Source organism: Pyxicephalus adspersus, chromosome 2, assembly GCF_032062135.1.
Source record: "Pyxicephalus adspersus chromosome 2, UCB_Pads_2.0, whole genome shotgun sequence".
Lineage (NCBI taxonomy): Eukaryota > Metazoa > Chordata > Amphibia > Anura > Pyxicephalidae > Pyxicephalus > Pyxicephalus adspersus.
In genome coordinates, this window is record NC_092859.1 from 70,331,906 (window position 1) to 70,345,119 (window position 13,214).

Below are 13,214 nucleotides of genomic sequence, written 5' to 3' on the forward strand. Positions count from 1 at the left end.
GCCAGACAATTCTTCAAAAGGTGGTTCAACTTCATTCATGGATATGTATTGCCCTACGCTCTCTTTACAGAAGAAAGTACACAGAAAGTTTTGCCCTTGAAGCACTTTGGGGCAGGATTCAAATTGATGCAACGTTGCCCGGTTTGCACTTAGTGACCCAAGTACACTTATACTCCCTATGTTGGCCCTATGGGAGGCATGATCTGTTGTGGCAGACACCATAGGCTTCCTGATACTCCTTACAGCACTATTTTGCATTGTTTCCCCCATCTTCTTTCGACCCCCCACCCCTTTTTCTCTAACTATATATTTTGTCAGTTATTCTTCTATAAATAAAAATATTTTTTCTAAATGTTTTTGTTTATGGTTTATTTGCACTTGTATATATTTTTAGCATTTTTCAATTAAAGGGTTTAAAAGAAAATTATAGAAAGCTGGACACTGCCAATGGGGACATGTATCAATGGTAAAAATGTACACTAGGGTAAATGTCTTTTTATGTGACTTTGAGGGCAATGTTAAAAATGCACACATCCTTCAAATAACATGCTCAGGGCATATGTTACAGCTGTACGTGGTGTTACAAAACAGTGTCTACTGGCTGCACATATTTGGCTGTAAAACGGATTCTTTTTAACAATTAGTTTGGGCTAAATGCAGCAGCAGCCTAATCTCATTTGTTTCAGTTTAAACAAGAAAAACAAGTTTTTTTTAAAGGTAATTTTAGAAGTGACACATATCTTTTCATCAAACAGTAACATTCCTGCATTGACTGATAAATTTAGAAAAATCAATCAGTTTAATGTCAACATAAAATATTAAATAATATACCATTAAAGCAGATTTCCACCTCGTGAAACAAAAGCATATATATGTTAAGGTACACATATATATGTTAAGGTATACATTAAGGTATGTTAAGGTAAACCTTACAGCCACTATACGTAACCACAAGTCAAACCAAAACACATAATAAAATTACAGACATAAAAGCCCCCAATAATAATAAAATCATCAATTTCTGGATACTTAGAATTAGCAGCACTCTATGGGAAAATTGTGGATCTGGGTAAACTGTGGGCACTGTCATACTTTTTACATTTAGTTGGTTCTGCCGAGAGCTTTAGTGGAGTCCACCAATGATTTACCACATCACATTCATTATTTTCATCCATTTTCCCTAGCTGCCACCTTCTCTACACTGAAGCCACCTACACACACCAACATGTAATAAATTGCTCTTGCCTGCCACATCCACATCCATCAGAGTAACCCACTCCAATGCCATGTTGTTGATCCAGAGAACATCTGATAGCCTATTTTTTCCTGTTGGAGCAAAGTGAACCTAACTAACAATATAACTATATATGCACCTCCTGATCATTGCACTGCCTCTACATGTTCTTCTATCATGTCACCCCTGCTGTTCTAACCTTGTCTACTTTGATGCCACATACCCTCAGTATAGAAAATAAAAATAATGCTACCTACAACCCAAATAACATAATCCAGCACCCACATTTTTTATTTTTACCTCAAAATGTAAATCTGTATCAAATCAAGGTACTGATGATTTTGGGCTGCTGAGCATTGTTTAGGTTTGTGTGGTGGTTGGAGTTCACCAAGCTACCACGGTGAGTGCTACAGACACAATACTGTGCATCCAGGATGGATTAAAAATAATGGACATTACAGATAGGCCAAATCTTCATGTTTTCATCGGTTGTCTATATATTTACAAACACATGGAAGCACTGTAGTGCATTAAGTTTTATTAAAACAATGATACATCTCCTATGCTAATTTTATTGTGCAATACCCATTTCCAAACATTTTTTGTAGCCCCAAATAGCTCAAGTTGGAATACACACACAAAGGGATGCTTATTACACTTCCAGGCATGATAACTAAATAGACAATTTGTTTTAGTTAGGAAACATATAATTTATAAGATACAGTATGAACACAGACACACAATTCTTAAATCCCATGTTTTAAACACACTGTGACAACAGACAAATACCTATTCATGTCCCGGAAATAAAATATATTATGCTCCTACTTTACTCTATACTATGACAACACAGCTCCTAATTTACTGACGTAAAGTCAACCTCACTTTCTTCATTTCTGATGAATTACAAAGATCATAGACCATGCATCTTACCTTCCCCCCATAACACTTTCAGTGGCATATATAGCATACCAAAAGTGAGAAAAAATAAGAATTCATTTTTAATATTCATACTTTAGGGGTTGAAACTGTCAACTAAGACAGGAATGATGACCTACAAAGCTCCAAAGCATACACTGATCGCAAGCAATGTAGTTACAAATGGGTGTTCCTTAATCAACTAGCAGTTTGTGACTCTCAGGCCAGTTCAATACCAATGATCCATTTGGCTTTTCATAAGGAAGACCTCTTCTTCTACACACTAGCCATCAATGTAAGAGGCATTCTTCCTACTGACCACCACACTAATGTACTGTGGGCTGTGGATCTAGTAATTATAGCAGGTAATTCACAAAAATGTACACAATGTGATAGAGGCTTAAATTCATTCCAACTAAGTTTCCTCAAAAAGAACATGCTTTCAGGTTAAATTGATTCCACCAATATTGTGTGTAAGACTTTGGCAAAGACTTTAGATTGAGAGCTCCCTTGGTTGAAAGAAATAATGCGTGTGGTAGTGTTGTAGCAACAAAGATAGAATGCAATACAATACAATAGCTTTTAGGCTTGTCTAAATGTCAAATAGTTCTAGGATAGAATAACATTTTATCACCACATCATCTTATAAGCACATCCTTCTCCTGACACCGCTGGTGGGTGCACTGGCCAGAGCCGTGGCCCTGGGGTTGGGGACCCCTGACGTAGGGGACCTGTCAAATAAGCTGAACTGCAGTTGCACGGGGTACCCGGCAATCCTGGCTGCCCTTGGGCATGGCTGGAATGAATGAACTGAAGTTACATCATCCTAGCATAGCCAATCAAAATGGCTGAAGATTGTCTCTAGGAAGAAAAAAGAAGAAAGATGGTGTTGCACCATGCAATTGAGCAGGGTTAGAGCAGTCATAAGGGTTTAGTTTCGCTTTAATCTGACATGTGCAGCTTAAGTCATTTCAGTATAGAAGAGAAGCCTGCATCATTGTGCAAGACTGAAAATAAATGCAGTATTCAGTCTAGCTATAAAAAGTGGCATTTACTGCTCCTGGGTACCTACTATCCACAGCTGGGTGCCCAGAAATGGTTTAAAGCTAAAATGGATTTTGCAGGTGTTTGTTGAGGTGTCTGCTTTTAATACACGTAAACAGTACCCCACTTTTTTTTAATACAATGCATTAAATCTTTCCAAAATTGCCTGCAAGGGCATTTGCAGACACTTTATAATAAATAGGGACTCCAGATTTCAATAAGTTTCCTGTATCAGATCCCCAAAAAACAGGGATCATAGTGGACATAAAGCCTTCTGTCACTGGGGGCAGGCGGGTCTGATTTTTGACAAAAGTGAAGGGGGCTACATGCATGCCAGATTCTAGGGGGAAGAAAGAAAGGCTTGCTGCCCTATTTTCATTTCTAGACGGTACCAAGCCTATTAAAGGGTCTGTCTTTAATAATAGGATAGCATTAAAAATACCCTTAAACATCTGCACAGAAATTTGCAATTGCTTGTACAAGTGTTTTTAAGTGTCTGCAAGCAGTTCCAATTCAAGTCTATGAAGGCAGAAGGGGCGGTAAACTACCCCTGAAAGCTGCATTGAACATTCAAAAAAATAATACAGCAACTCTGCCACCTCCTGCTGCGTGCCAAATATAGGATTATTAAAAGACATATATGGTCAACTGTTAACCACTTCTTGCAAGCATTTTTTACAGATAAAACCACTCAAAAATGCTTGCAAAGCTGCTAATCTAAACATAGCCTTAATCTATGACTGTCCTTACAATACATTCTTTTGACTGGACAGTAAAGGAGAAGTACAATAGCTTTTTTTATTTTTATCATTCCACTCTCTCCAAATATCAGAAAATGTCTGGTCTGCACTTGAATGGATTGTCTTCTTGTCATAGCAGCTGAGCTGCTACAGAGCTGGGAAAATGGTTCAATTCATGCATGTGAGAATAAAAGTTAAAGGCTTTGAAGGATCATAAATGTAAGCTTTCTGACAGTGAATGGGCTGAAGTGTTTGTAATACATAATGTTCCTATAGATAATGCAGCCATCGTAGATATAAGGAGTGCTTATCAGAATTTAAGTGTAATGTAATGTAATTTCTCTAACATTTGTTTTGTACTGCTGCAACTAACTGTATCATCCCCCATTCTACACTCTACAGCTCATTCCAGCGATTTGAAATACGGCTAAGCTATAGTGCAAATCTCAAGGGGTTAATAGCGTATGTACTTTAAAATCAATAAAAGCATATAAAGAAAAGAATGGTTAGTGATGTATATGAAAGATTACAGCTCAAATTCCCCATCCTTGAAGTTCTAAAGTGAGGAAAGCATACAGTACAGACAGCCAGGATTTAGTGCTTACTAGTGCTTGGCAGCAGCTAGCCAGGGTGGGTGTAAATCCCAGCTACACTCCATTCCATCACAGGGCTGTGTGCTATCTGCATCTAAGAGACCATGAAACCTGGCTCAGCAGCAAGTCAAATCATTATGCTTTTATTCTAGATCAATCCTGCTCACAGTGTCAATTAATTAACCTGACTTGCAATGTAATGCCTTCAGTAGAAAAATCTTTTTGACATTGCAGGCTATGATCACATTGACATAGACTAAATGATGAACTGTTTTAATTTATCTTTGTTCAAATAAGCGGTATGTTCCTTATGGTTTAATTATGCCCTGGAGTTAACAGCTGAGAGTTATAACCAGTTTTACTGCACTTCTGCTGGGCAACAAAAATGTTTGCGTACCCTTTATACTTCTCTACTTACTGCTTTTTTCTAGTTTGGGCAATCACAGTCAAACATTACAAACAGGCTTGGTTTTATATAAGAACACAAGGTTTTACATAGCTGTGATTGAAACAAGTAACAGCCAATAGTAGTCGTTAACATTATTGTTTATTCCCCCCATCTCAGCCCCCACTGGCCCTAGCATACTCCCCATATTCAGAACTAACTGATTACATAAAAACTGTGACCTGATGGGCTCTTGCAGGCAGGTGATGTCCCTTCTGTCACAAAATAACATACCTGCCTTTTTTTAAACACACTTACCTGGAGCGTGTGCATGCGCAGAGCCTGGTAAGACACGATTACCGGAGCTCCCGCTCGTCACCGCATTTCAGCACTAAAATCTGTACACACCGGCTGTCTCCCTGGTACGATGGGTCGTAGACAGCACAGTGCTACTCCACACGCCGGGGATCGCCGCCAGTCTCCAGCAATGGAGACTTTCTTTTTATGTACAGATCAGGCTCCCTCCTCCCCTCAGGGATGCAGTGATGATTCTAAGATGGCAGCAACTGAGGCCACGCAGCGGGAAGACAAGCAGAAAGTGAGTAAATATCCGCTGCCAACTTCCCCCCGGAAAGACAGGGAGTCAAATAAGTCCCCTGCACTCTCTTTAAAGACAATAGGTGGGTGAATCTGGTACTCACCCAGGCCTCAATAAAGCAGATCTAGAGGCGTTCATGAATCATATTGAAAGCACAGTGAGGAGTGAGATAGCTAATCTGAGGAAAGATTTGGGTTCACAGGTCCTGGCAGTGGAGGAGGCTACAGATAATTTGACACAGGCCTGTAACGAACACAGAGCACTCCTGAATGAGCATTCTCTTTAACTCCAGCGGTTGGTTTTGCAGCAAGACGATTTGGAAAATTGTAATAGGCGTAACAATATACGCATACAAGGCCTTCCTAAGTCGGTGTAATCAGCTGATCTACACTATGTGGTAAATTGATGTCTTTCCCCATCAAAGGAGATATCATGGGGGCGGCTCCTACACAGGAGGAAATCTTTTATAAAGACTACCCGTTAATGCTCTTGCAGGATTTATCACGACATACCTTAGCTCTCTGCAGGGCCCTGTGCCCCCTCTCGGGTGCTCTGAGGGCTCGAGGGATCACATATCTTTGGGGGTTCCCCTTTCACCTTGCGGCCTCCAAGGATGGTGTCAGAGCTGTTTTTCATAGCATCGCAAACCTACCCTCATTCCTACCTCAGCCGGTTCAGCGGAAACAATGTAATCAGAAAAGACCTAAAGTGGACCCTACTACCAATGCTAACTGACAGCAGAACTAGAGTCTAATACTCATTTCTCTGTGCATTGTGCTGATGCACTTTACTTTTCTAGAGAACTCAAACTCAAGCAATTTTCTCTTTCAGATTGTTGACTTCAGTTTATGCTGTGTTCAGTTGAATGGATGCGACCTCGACACTGATAGTGGGGTTGATTCTCTATGATCTCAATATCTCTTTTTCAGGTTATATCCTTATTTCAGTGGTATGCAGGTTTATTTTTTGAATGCGGTTTAATGAGCAAAGTATTACTGATTATGTAATGTGCTGGTGTGTTTGGGAACAGGGGGTCCCTTCCATGTTGGTGCCTTCGCAGTTTCCACTTTAGGGTCCTCACTCCAGCAGTGAGGGTAAATTTGGCTGTTAGCCTTTACCCCCAGTACCTATACTTTATAGTGACACCCCCGTATTTGCTACTTCGGTGTTATCACTGTACACCTCCTCACCCCTGAGGAATACCTCCTCACACTGTTCTGTTTTGTTACTGACCATATCGTCACCCAGATACATAGTCTCAAGTGTTCATGATATTTGTGTGTCTCTCAGAAAAATGTTTAGCCCTGTTAGCTGAATTGTTTAGGTTCAAGGCTCAAATAGCCTTCTTACAGGAGACCCACTTTAGGCAAGATAAACTTCCCAGGCGTTGTAACCGCTTATCATAGCTGTTCCAGAGACTCCTGTTCCAGAGGGGTGAGCCTATCGCTGGGAAATTCTGTGTCCTGTGTAAGTATGATGACGAAGGTCGGACTCTTTTTTGTGAAGGGTACACTAAACAACCAACTGGTTACTCTGGCCACTGCTTATACCTCTAAAACAGCACAGGCCCATTTCATAGCTAATACCCCGGCAGGTCTAGAAGAATTTCGGAAGGGCCTGGTAGTGTTTGGAGGGGATCTCACGACCCTCTGGGAGAAGAATACCTGGGCAGGGACGCATTAAGCGTTGCCTATGGAACCACCATTTAGTAGACATATGGAAAGTATTACACCCTACTGATGGGGACTTTACCTTTTTTCTATCTATCACAAGCAGTAGAGCGTTCAATAGGATTTACAATGTTTGCTGACCAAGCCCCGGTGTTCTTAAAGATTTCCCAAAGATATGACACCCCAAATTTTTGGAACTGGAGACTCAAAGAGTCCTTACTGAAGAATGAGTCCATCAAGGCGGACATCTTGAAGAAGCTGTCAACTTATTTCTTGACTAATATGACCCCTGATGTTAGCCCTATGCTGGTTGGGGAAGCCCACAAGGCTGTTGTGAGGGGGCTTCTGATAAATACAGCAGACGCATTTGTTATGAATTTGGTAACAAAAATAGCAAAATCTTAGCCAATTCACTAAACGCACAAAGGGCACAAGGCAGGGCAAAAACTTAATTTAGTGAAAGATATAGCAGTGGGTTTTAGAGAGTATTATTACTCATTATATAATCTACATCCTTGAAAACCTGGGGGAACCGGCAAAACTGAGAGGATGTCTAGGATACAGCATTATCCAGAACACTCTGGCTTGCCTCAACTGTCCCAGGAGTCTGCGGCCCCAGAATCCCCTATCATGGCTGCAGAGTTCCTCAGGGCACTTAAAACTACTCCTTTAGGGAAAACTCCAGGCCCGGACGTATTTTCACTGTTATATTATAAGACTTTGCAGGAGCCGCTTACCCCTCAGTTTTTGAAGGCCTGTAATTCACTCACATCGGGAGGAAGATTCCTCCTAGAATCCTTCCACGCAAACATTTCAGTTATCCCAAAGGAGGCAAAGGACCCATCTGCATGTGGGAGTTACAGGCCGATTTCCTTGCTAAGACTTGAAGCTGTTCACAAAAATTCTGGCCTTTAGGATGCAATTTATCATAAATAAAATTATCCATCCGGATGAGGTCGGATTCGTCCCCTCCCGAGAGGCTAGGGACAACACCACTAGGATGCTGAATTGGATCTACGCAGCACAGAACTCTAAGGTTCCCACTTTTTTTTATCCACCGATGCCGAAAAGGCCTTTGACAGGGTGGATTGGCAATATATGACCCAAACGTTGACCCATGTTGGGCGGGGGGAAAGTATGTTGGGTTGGATCTGCTGCCCCTTGTACCCGCTGGTTTTCATCCTTACCCTGGAACATTTCCTGTGCCGTGTCTGGGCTTTGGTAGACATCATGGGGCTGCAAACTGCAGGCAAAGTACAGAAGGTTGCGGCATTTGCGGATGACCTCAGTTTTCTGGTCCCCAACCCCGTGGTATCCCTCCCTAACCTATTACAGGAACTCAAGGAATACAGTAGTCTCTCTAATTTTAAAATCAATCATTCCAAATGTGCAGGCGTTGATGTGTTACTCCCGATAGCCCTGAAAAATCAACTAGGTGACAATTTTCAATTTAAGTGGGAAGTGGAGGCAATCAAGTACTTAGGGGAATTGATCCCAATCAACTTAGACAGATTGTTTAGGTTGAATTTTGTCCCAATATTGCATTAATTGCTCAAGGAATTAGAGCAATGGGTGACCCGCTCCTTTTCGTGGTTTGGCAGGATACAAATTGTGAAGATGAATTTGCTGCCTAGGCTATTGTACATATTTCAAGCCTTACCCATACATGTGCCTCAGTCCTTTTTCAAACAAATACATGCAAAGATTTTAAAATTTATATGGGGTGGTCAGAGCCCAAGGTTAAGTAGAAGATTGCTTTTTCTTCACAAAAGTGTGGGTGGTCTGGGTGTCCCCGACTTTTCTCTTTACTATGCAGCTTCTCATCTAGTGAGGGTGATAGACTGGGGCGCACAGGCCGATGCAAAGCAGTGGGTTACAGTGTAACAAAGTTTTAGCAAGGTTCTGCTTCATTCCCTTCCGTGGATCACATTGCTGGGATACCATGTTGACAAACTTCACCATACTATACTGGTGACCATAACCATATGTGAGAAAAATTTTCATTTAGGGGGTATTTCTCCCCAGCCTAGACCCTTAACACCAGTACTTGATAACCCAGACTTTACCCCGGGTTTGGAAGATAGAGGGTTTCAGAAGCTGCGAGAGGAAAGTTTAGTTAGGGCTACATTTTGGACTTAGAGGACAGTGGTACTCACAGATGGAACTCCAATATCCATCTCTACCTTTTGGGCTGGATTTTTGGAGGGCGGCACAGTTACCACATTTTCTTAAGACACTCCCAGGGGCAAGGTATTTTTAGATACTCTTTTCTACTTTTGAAAGGATCTGTCTGGGGGATATTGGCTCTAGACATGCTTTTTCCTTTCTCTACTCGATACTCAATACTCCAGAGGATTTTATTCCTACCTTTGTACGAGTTTGGGAACAGGAGTTGGGTTTACAGTTCTCACCCACCCGATACGATATTGTCATAAAAGGTCTATGCATATTGAATTCCAAGCGTTTTTGTATCTTAATGATTGGCCACATAAAGCCTATACCAATTCAGTGGTAAAACATATATTGACAGCGGCAAAAGCGTGTATCCCAGGTCTCTGGAAAAAGACTTCACCGCCCACTCTTGGCATGTGACTACGTAAAGTAAATAATATTAAAACTAATGAAAGACCTGACTTCGTGGATATACGATAGGAAGGAAAGGTTCCTGGACACCTGGGCTCCATGGATAATGTTCCAGAACTCAAAGGTATACAGAAATATTTTAGGAGGCCCAGAGGGTCAAAACGATTAGACATCTTTGATTGAGTGCGGGTCCTAAAATACTGTTTGAGGATACCGGTAAAAGGGATTTATAGAGGGGCCAGTAGCTAAGTCATTTAGATAGATTTGGATTTCATCTTCAGTTTTTGTAAGATCAAAGGGTCTTATTGGAGGATGTTCTCTATTTGAGTTTCATGGAATTACTATTGTACCATTATGTGTACTATGTATCTGTTCTTTGTTTGGTAATTCTGACGATTTTTGGATTACCATGTGTCTAATTGTACTTATTGTTTTGTCATATAAAGTCTTTGCAAAAATCAATAAAAATATATCAAAAAACACACTTAACTGTCCTCATTTTGTTGCGGTAAAACAAAATATGTGCAGTGCGTTTTTGAAAGACGTGCATATTTCCTCAAGTTTGTATTTTCTTTGTGGACTGAGTAGTGTCAGTCCTGCTAATTTGTCTAATCTACTAAATCTATCTCGCTGTCTTCATCTCCAAAGCATAGGAAGATAGATAGTCACAAGATAACTACTGGGAGAGAAGAGTTTTGAATTTCCAACAACTTTTTTCTCCATTTATAAAACATATGGAGGTATATTTACCAAGCCTAAAAAGAACAAATAATAGAAGTTCATTGTCGAAGTTTACATAGTGGTCTTAATGGTGTATGGTGACTACACATACACTCATCTTTTCCTGACCACTTAGGTTAGCAGGTATAGGCGTGTGACTAAATCCTCTTCCATTTCCCTCATGTAACTGGTGATTGGCTGCTCAGGCACCCATCTTTGCCACATGGGGATCAGGAGGTAGTTCTCACCTTTGTGTGAGCTCAAAACTTCTTCTTAATCTCACTAAGAGACCATCTCATGTCCTCCCTGACCCCAACATCTCTTCTCACGCATTCTCATTTCCATCTGTATCTTCTAAGGCATTACCTCTGCGAAACATCCATCTCTTTAAAATACTAGGCTAAAACAGCTAGGGAATCCTTTTCTGACCTAAATCTATGTTTAAATGTCTAACTTATTCAACCTATAGCTGTCATTAAATATTATTTTTTAGACTCCTTAGTGTATGTTGGCTTTTACAGCATTAGTATGTAACAACAGACCTCAGGTCCATAGGTTAAAGTAACAAAAGTGGCATATAATGAAAACAATTATATTCTCTTAACTAACTTCTTCAGATGGCAGTGGTATTGATTGTTCGTCACAAAGCTATTGCACATAATCAGTACTTCCATTGATTCTAAGCAGTAATGTTTTTTATAAATGCTAAAGAAGCTGGTGTTTTACAGTCAGTGCTGCAGAGGCAGTCAGCAAAGAGCCATTTCAATTAACACATAATGGGACCTAATATCAAAGCTAACACACAGAATGAAAAGGGATGTAGAGGCCTAACTGGTAAAATGTTTCATTTCTTCATATTCTCATGCATTATTCCTCACTGTACATTAATATATTGCTTTTATAGCACACCGGTATCTGGTTATGTGTAAATTGATGTGAGTCATAGAGTAAACTAGTAAAGGTCTAAGCATCACTGCAATCCATATGCTAGTTCCTCTGGATTTTATGAAGAGCCATACACAGTAATAAAACTAAGTGCCTGCTTAGCTGACAGGTTTATGTGATTTTGCAATAAAAGTCTTAAATTCACTTTATTTTGCCTGCCAATGGTACAGGAAGCATTCATGTCATTATTAGAATGAATAACCTAAAGGCCATCTTTAGATGGTATTAAAGAAAGAGTCGAGAAGTGACTCAAACAACCTGGTGAAGTATTTAAAGCTGACCTCCATGCAGATATATAGAACAGGACTATTTAATCTAGGTATGAAGTATTTGGAAATCAAATTATTGAAAAACTAGCTTAAATGGAAAATGGAAGCTGTTCTGCTATCACCTTTCTTGCAATACTTTGCATAGGTCCACATAGACTGGAAAGAGCATAGGCAGCACTCTGTGCCAATGTTGTTCTCTATGGCAATTTTATTTTTTAGACTTTAAGATATTATACATATATAAATACACACACACACACACCAAATAAAACAATTTCACTTGTGAATTCAGCTGTTTGCCCTTTATTCAGCTTTATGGAAAACACAAATGCTAATTGCCATGTCACAATTTTATCACATAAATACATTCACTTATTAAACAATTTAATTATCTATATGTGTTAATTAATGTGTGTGCTTAAAACACAACTTGTGTTTATAACATTTTTAATTTTTAAATACTCAGATGGACTATTTGATGTAATATAATTTCTTCATTTAAATTCCTATTTAATAACATCAAATTAAAGTTTAATTATATCATGTGTTAATACGTTTGTAAATGCACATTACCAACAAAGGTATGTTCCAGTTTATTTAGCCCAACCTTTTCACTGCATGTTAATGTGGTACTGAAGACACTGATAAAATTACTATTATAGGTAGTTTCCTGTAAACCGGTCATGTTTCATGTTTTATGTTGCCAATCAATAGCTTCCACATATCTCTTCAAGTGTTTCTCTTCTAAGACTTCGTATGGAGTGAAGACAATATGGAGTGAGTTCTTTCATTAAAATCCATTGATACTGAATTATTGGAGATTCAATTTTAACAAGTAAGAGAGACTAATGTGGACCTGAAAGTGACACACCCAACACTACCCTGTACTTGTAGTAAGAAGCAATAGGTTATTATTACCTATATTCCCAAAAGGCAAGCCATGGCATCCTTTATCGTTCTTTTTATGTCAGCTTTTCTTTAAGAGCCTTTTTGATTGAATTTACAATCTTCCACTCCACTAGGGCTCTAACATGGTAATTGTTCTAACTGATACTTGCTAACAGTGTTATGTACCTGTAAGAGGGTCACAATGCTTTTCCTTAAAAACTTCCTATATTTGAGACTGTATAAAAGTAGTTGAATGGGCTGTAAATGATGAACAAACTATTAAAATTTCATGGGTTAACTTGCAATAGCCAGTAATACCAATAAAGGACTGACTTGCTCAAACCTAGTCTTGACTGACCTTCTTTAAATTTACCTTACTGGACCACCATAGGTTGAGCAATCAATGTTGTTTGCCCTGCAAACATTATATGAATAACCTGCTAGTGATAATTGGTGATAAACTAATAATTAGATAGCGTTAAATATGTCATCATTAATGTCGTCACTGAAAAGATGATTGTATTTCATATGTAAAAACTCTAACACTCTATATAAACAGATCAACCATGCATTTCACATGAATTCAGAAATATTAACAAATGTTTTGAAAAGTAGACTAACAACTGA

At 39.4% G+C, this 13,214-nt stretch overlaps 1 protein-coding gene across 4 annotated transcripts in view; it reads right to left on the reverse strand.

Moving 5' to 3' along the window:
• ABLIM3 (actin binding LIM protein family member 3) overlaps positions 1 to 13,214 on the reverse strand; it is a 142,699-nt gene that overhangs the window by 49,522 nt on the left and 79,963 nt on the right. The window lies entirely within an intron of this gene.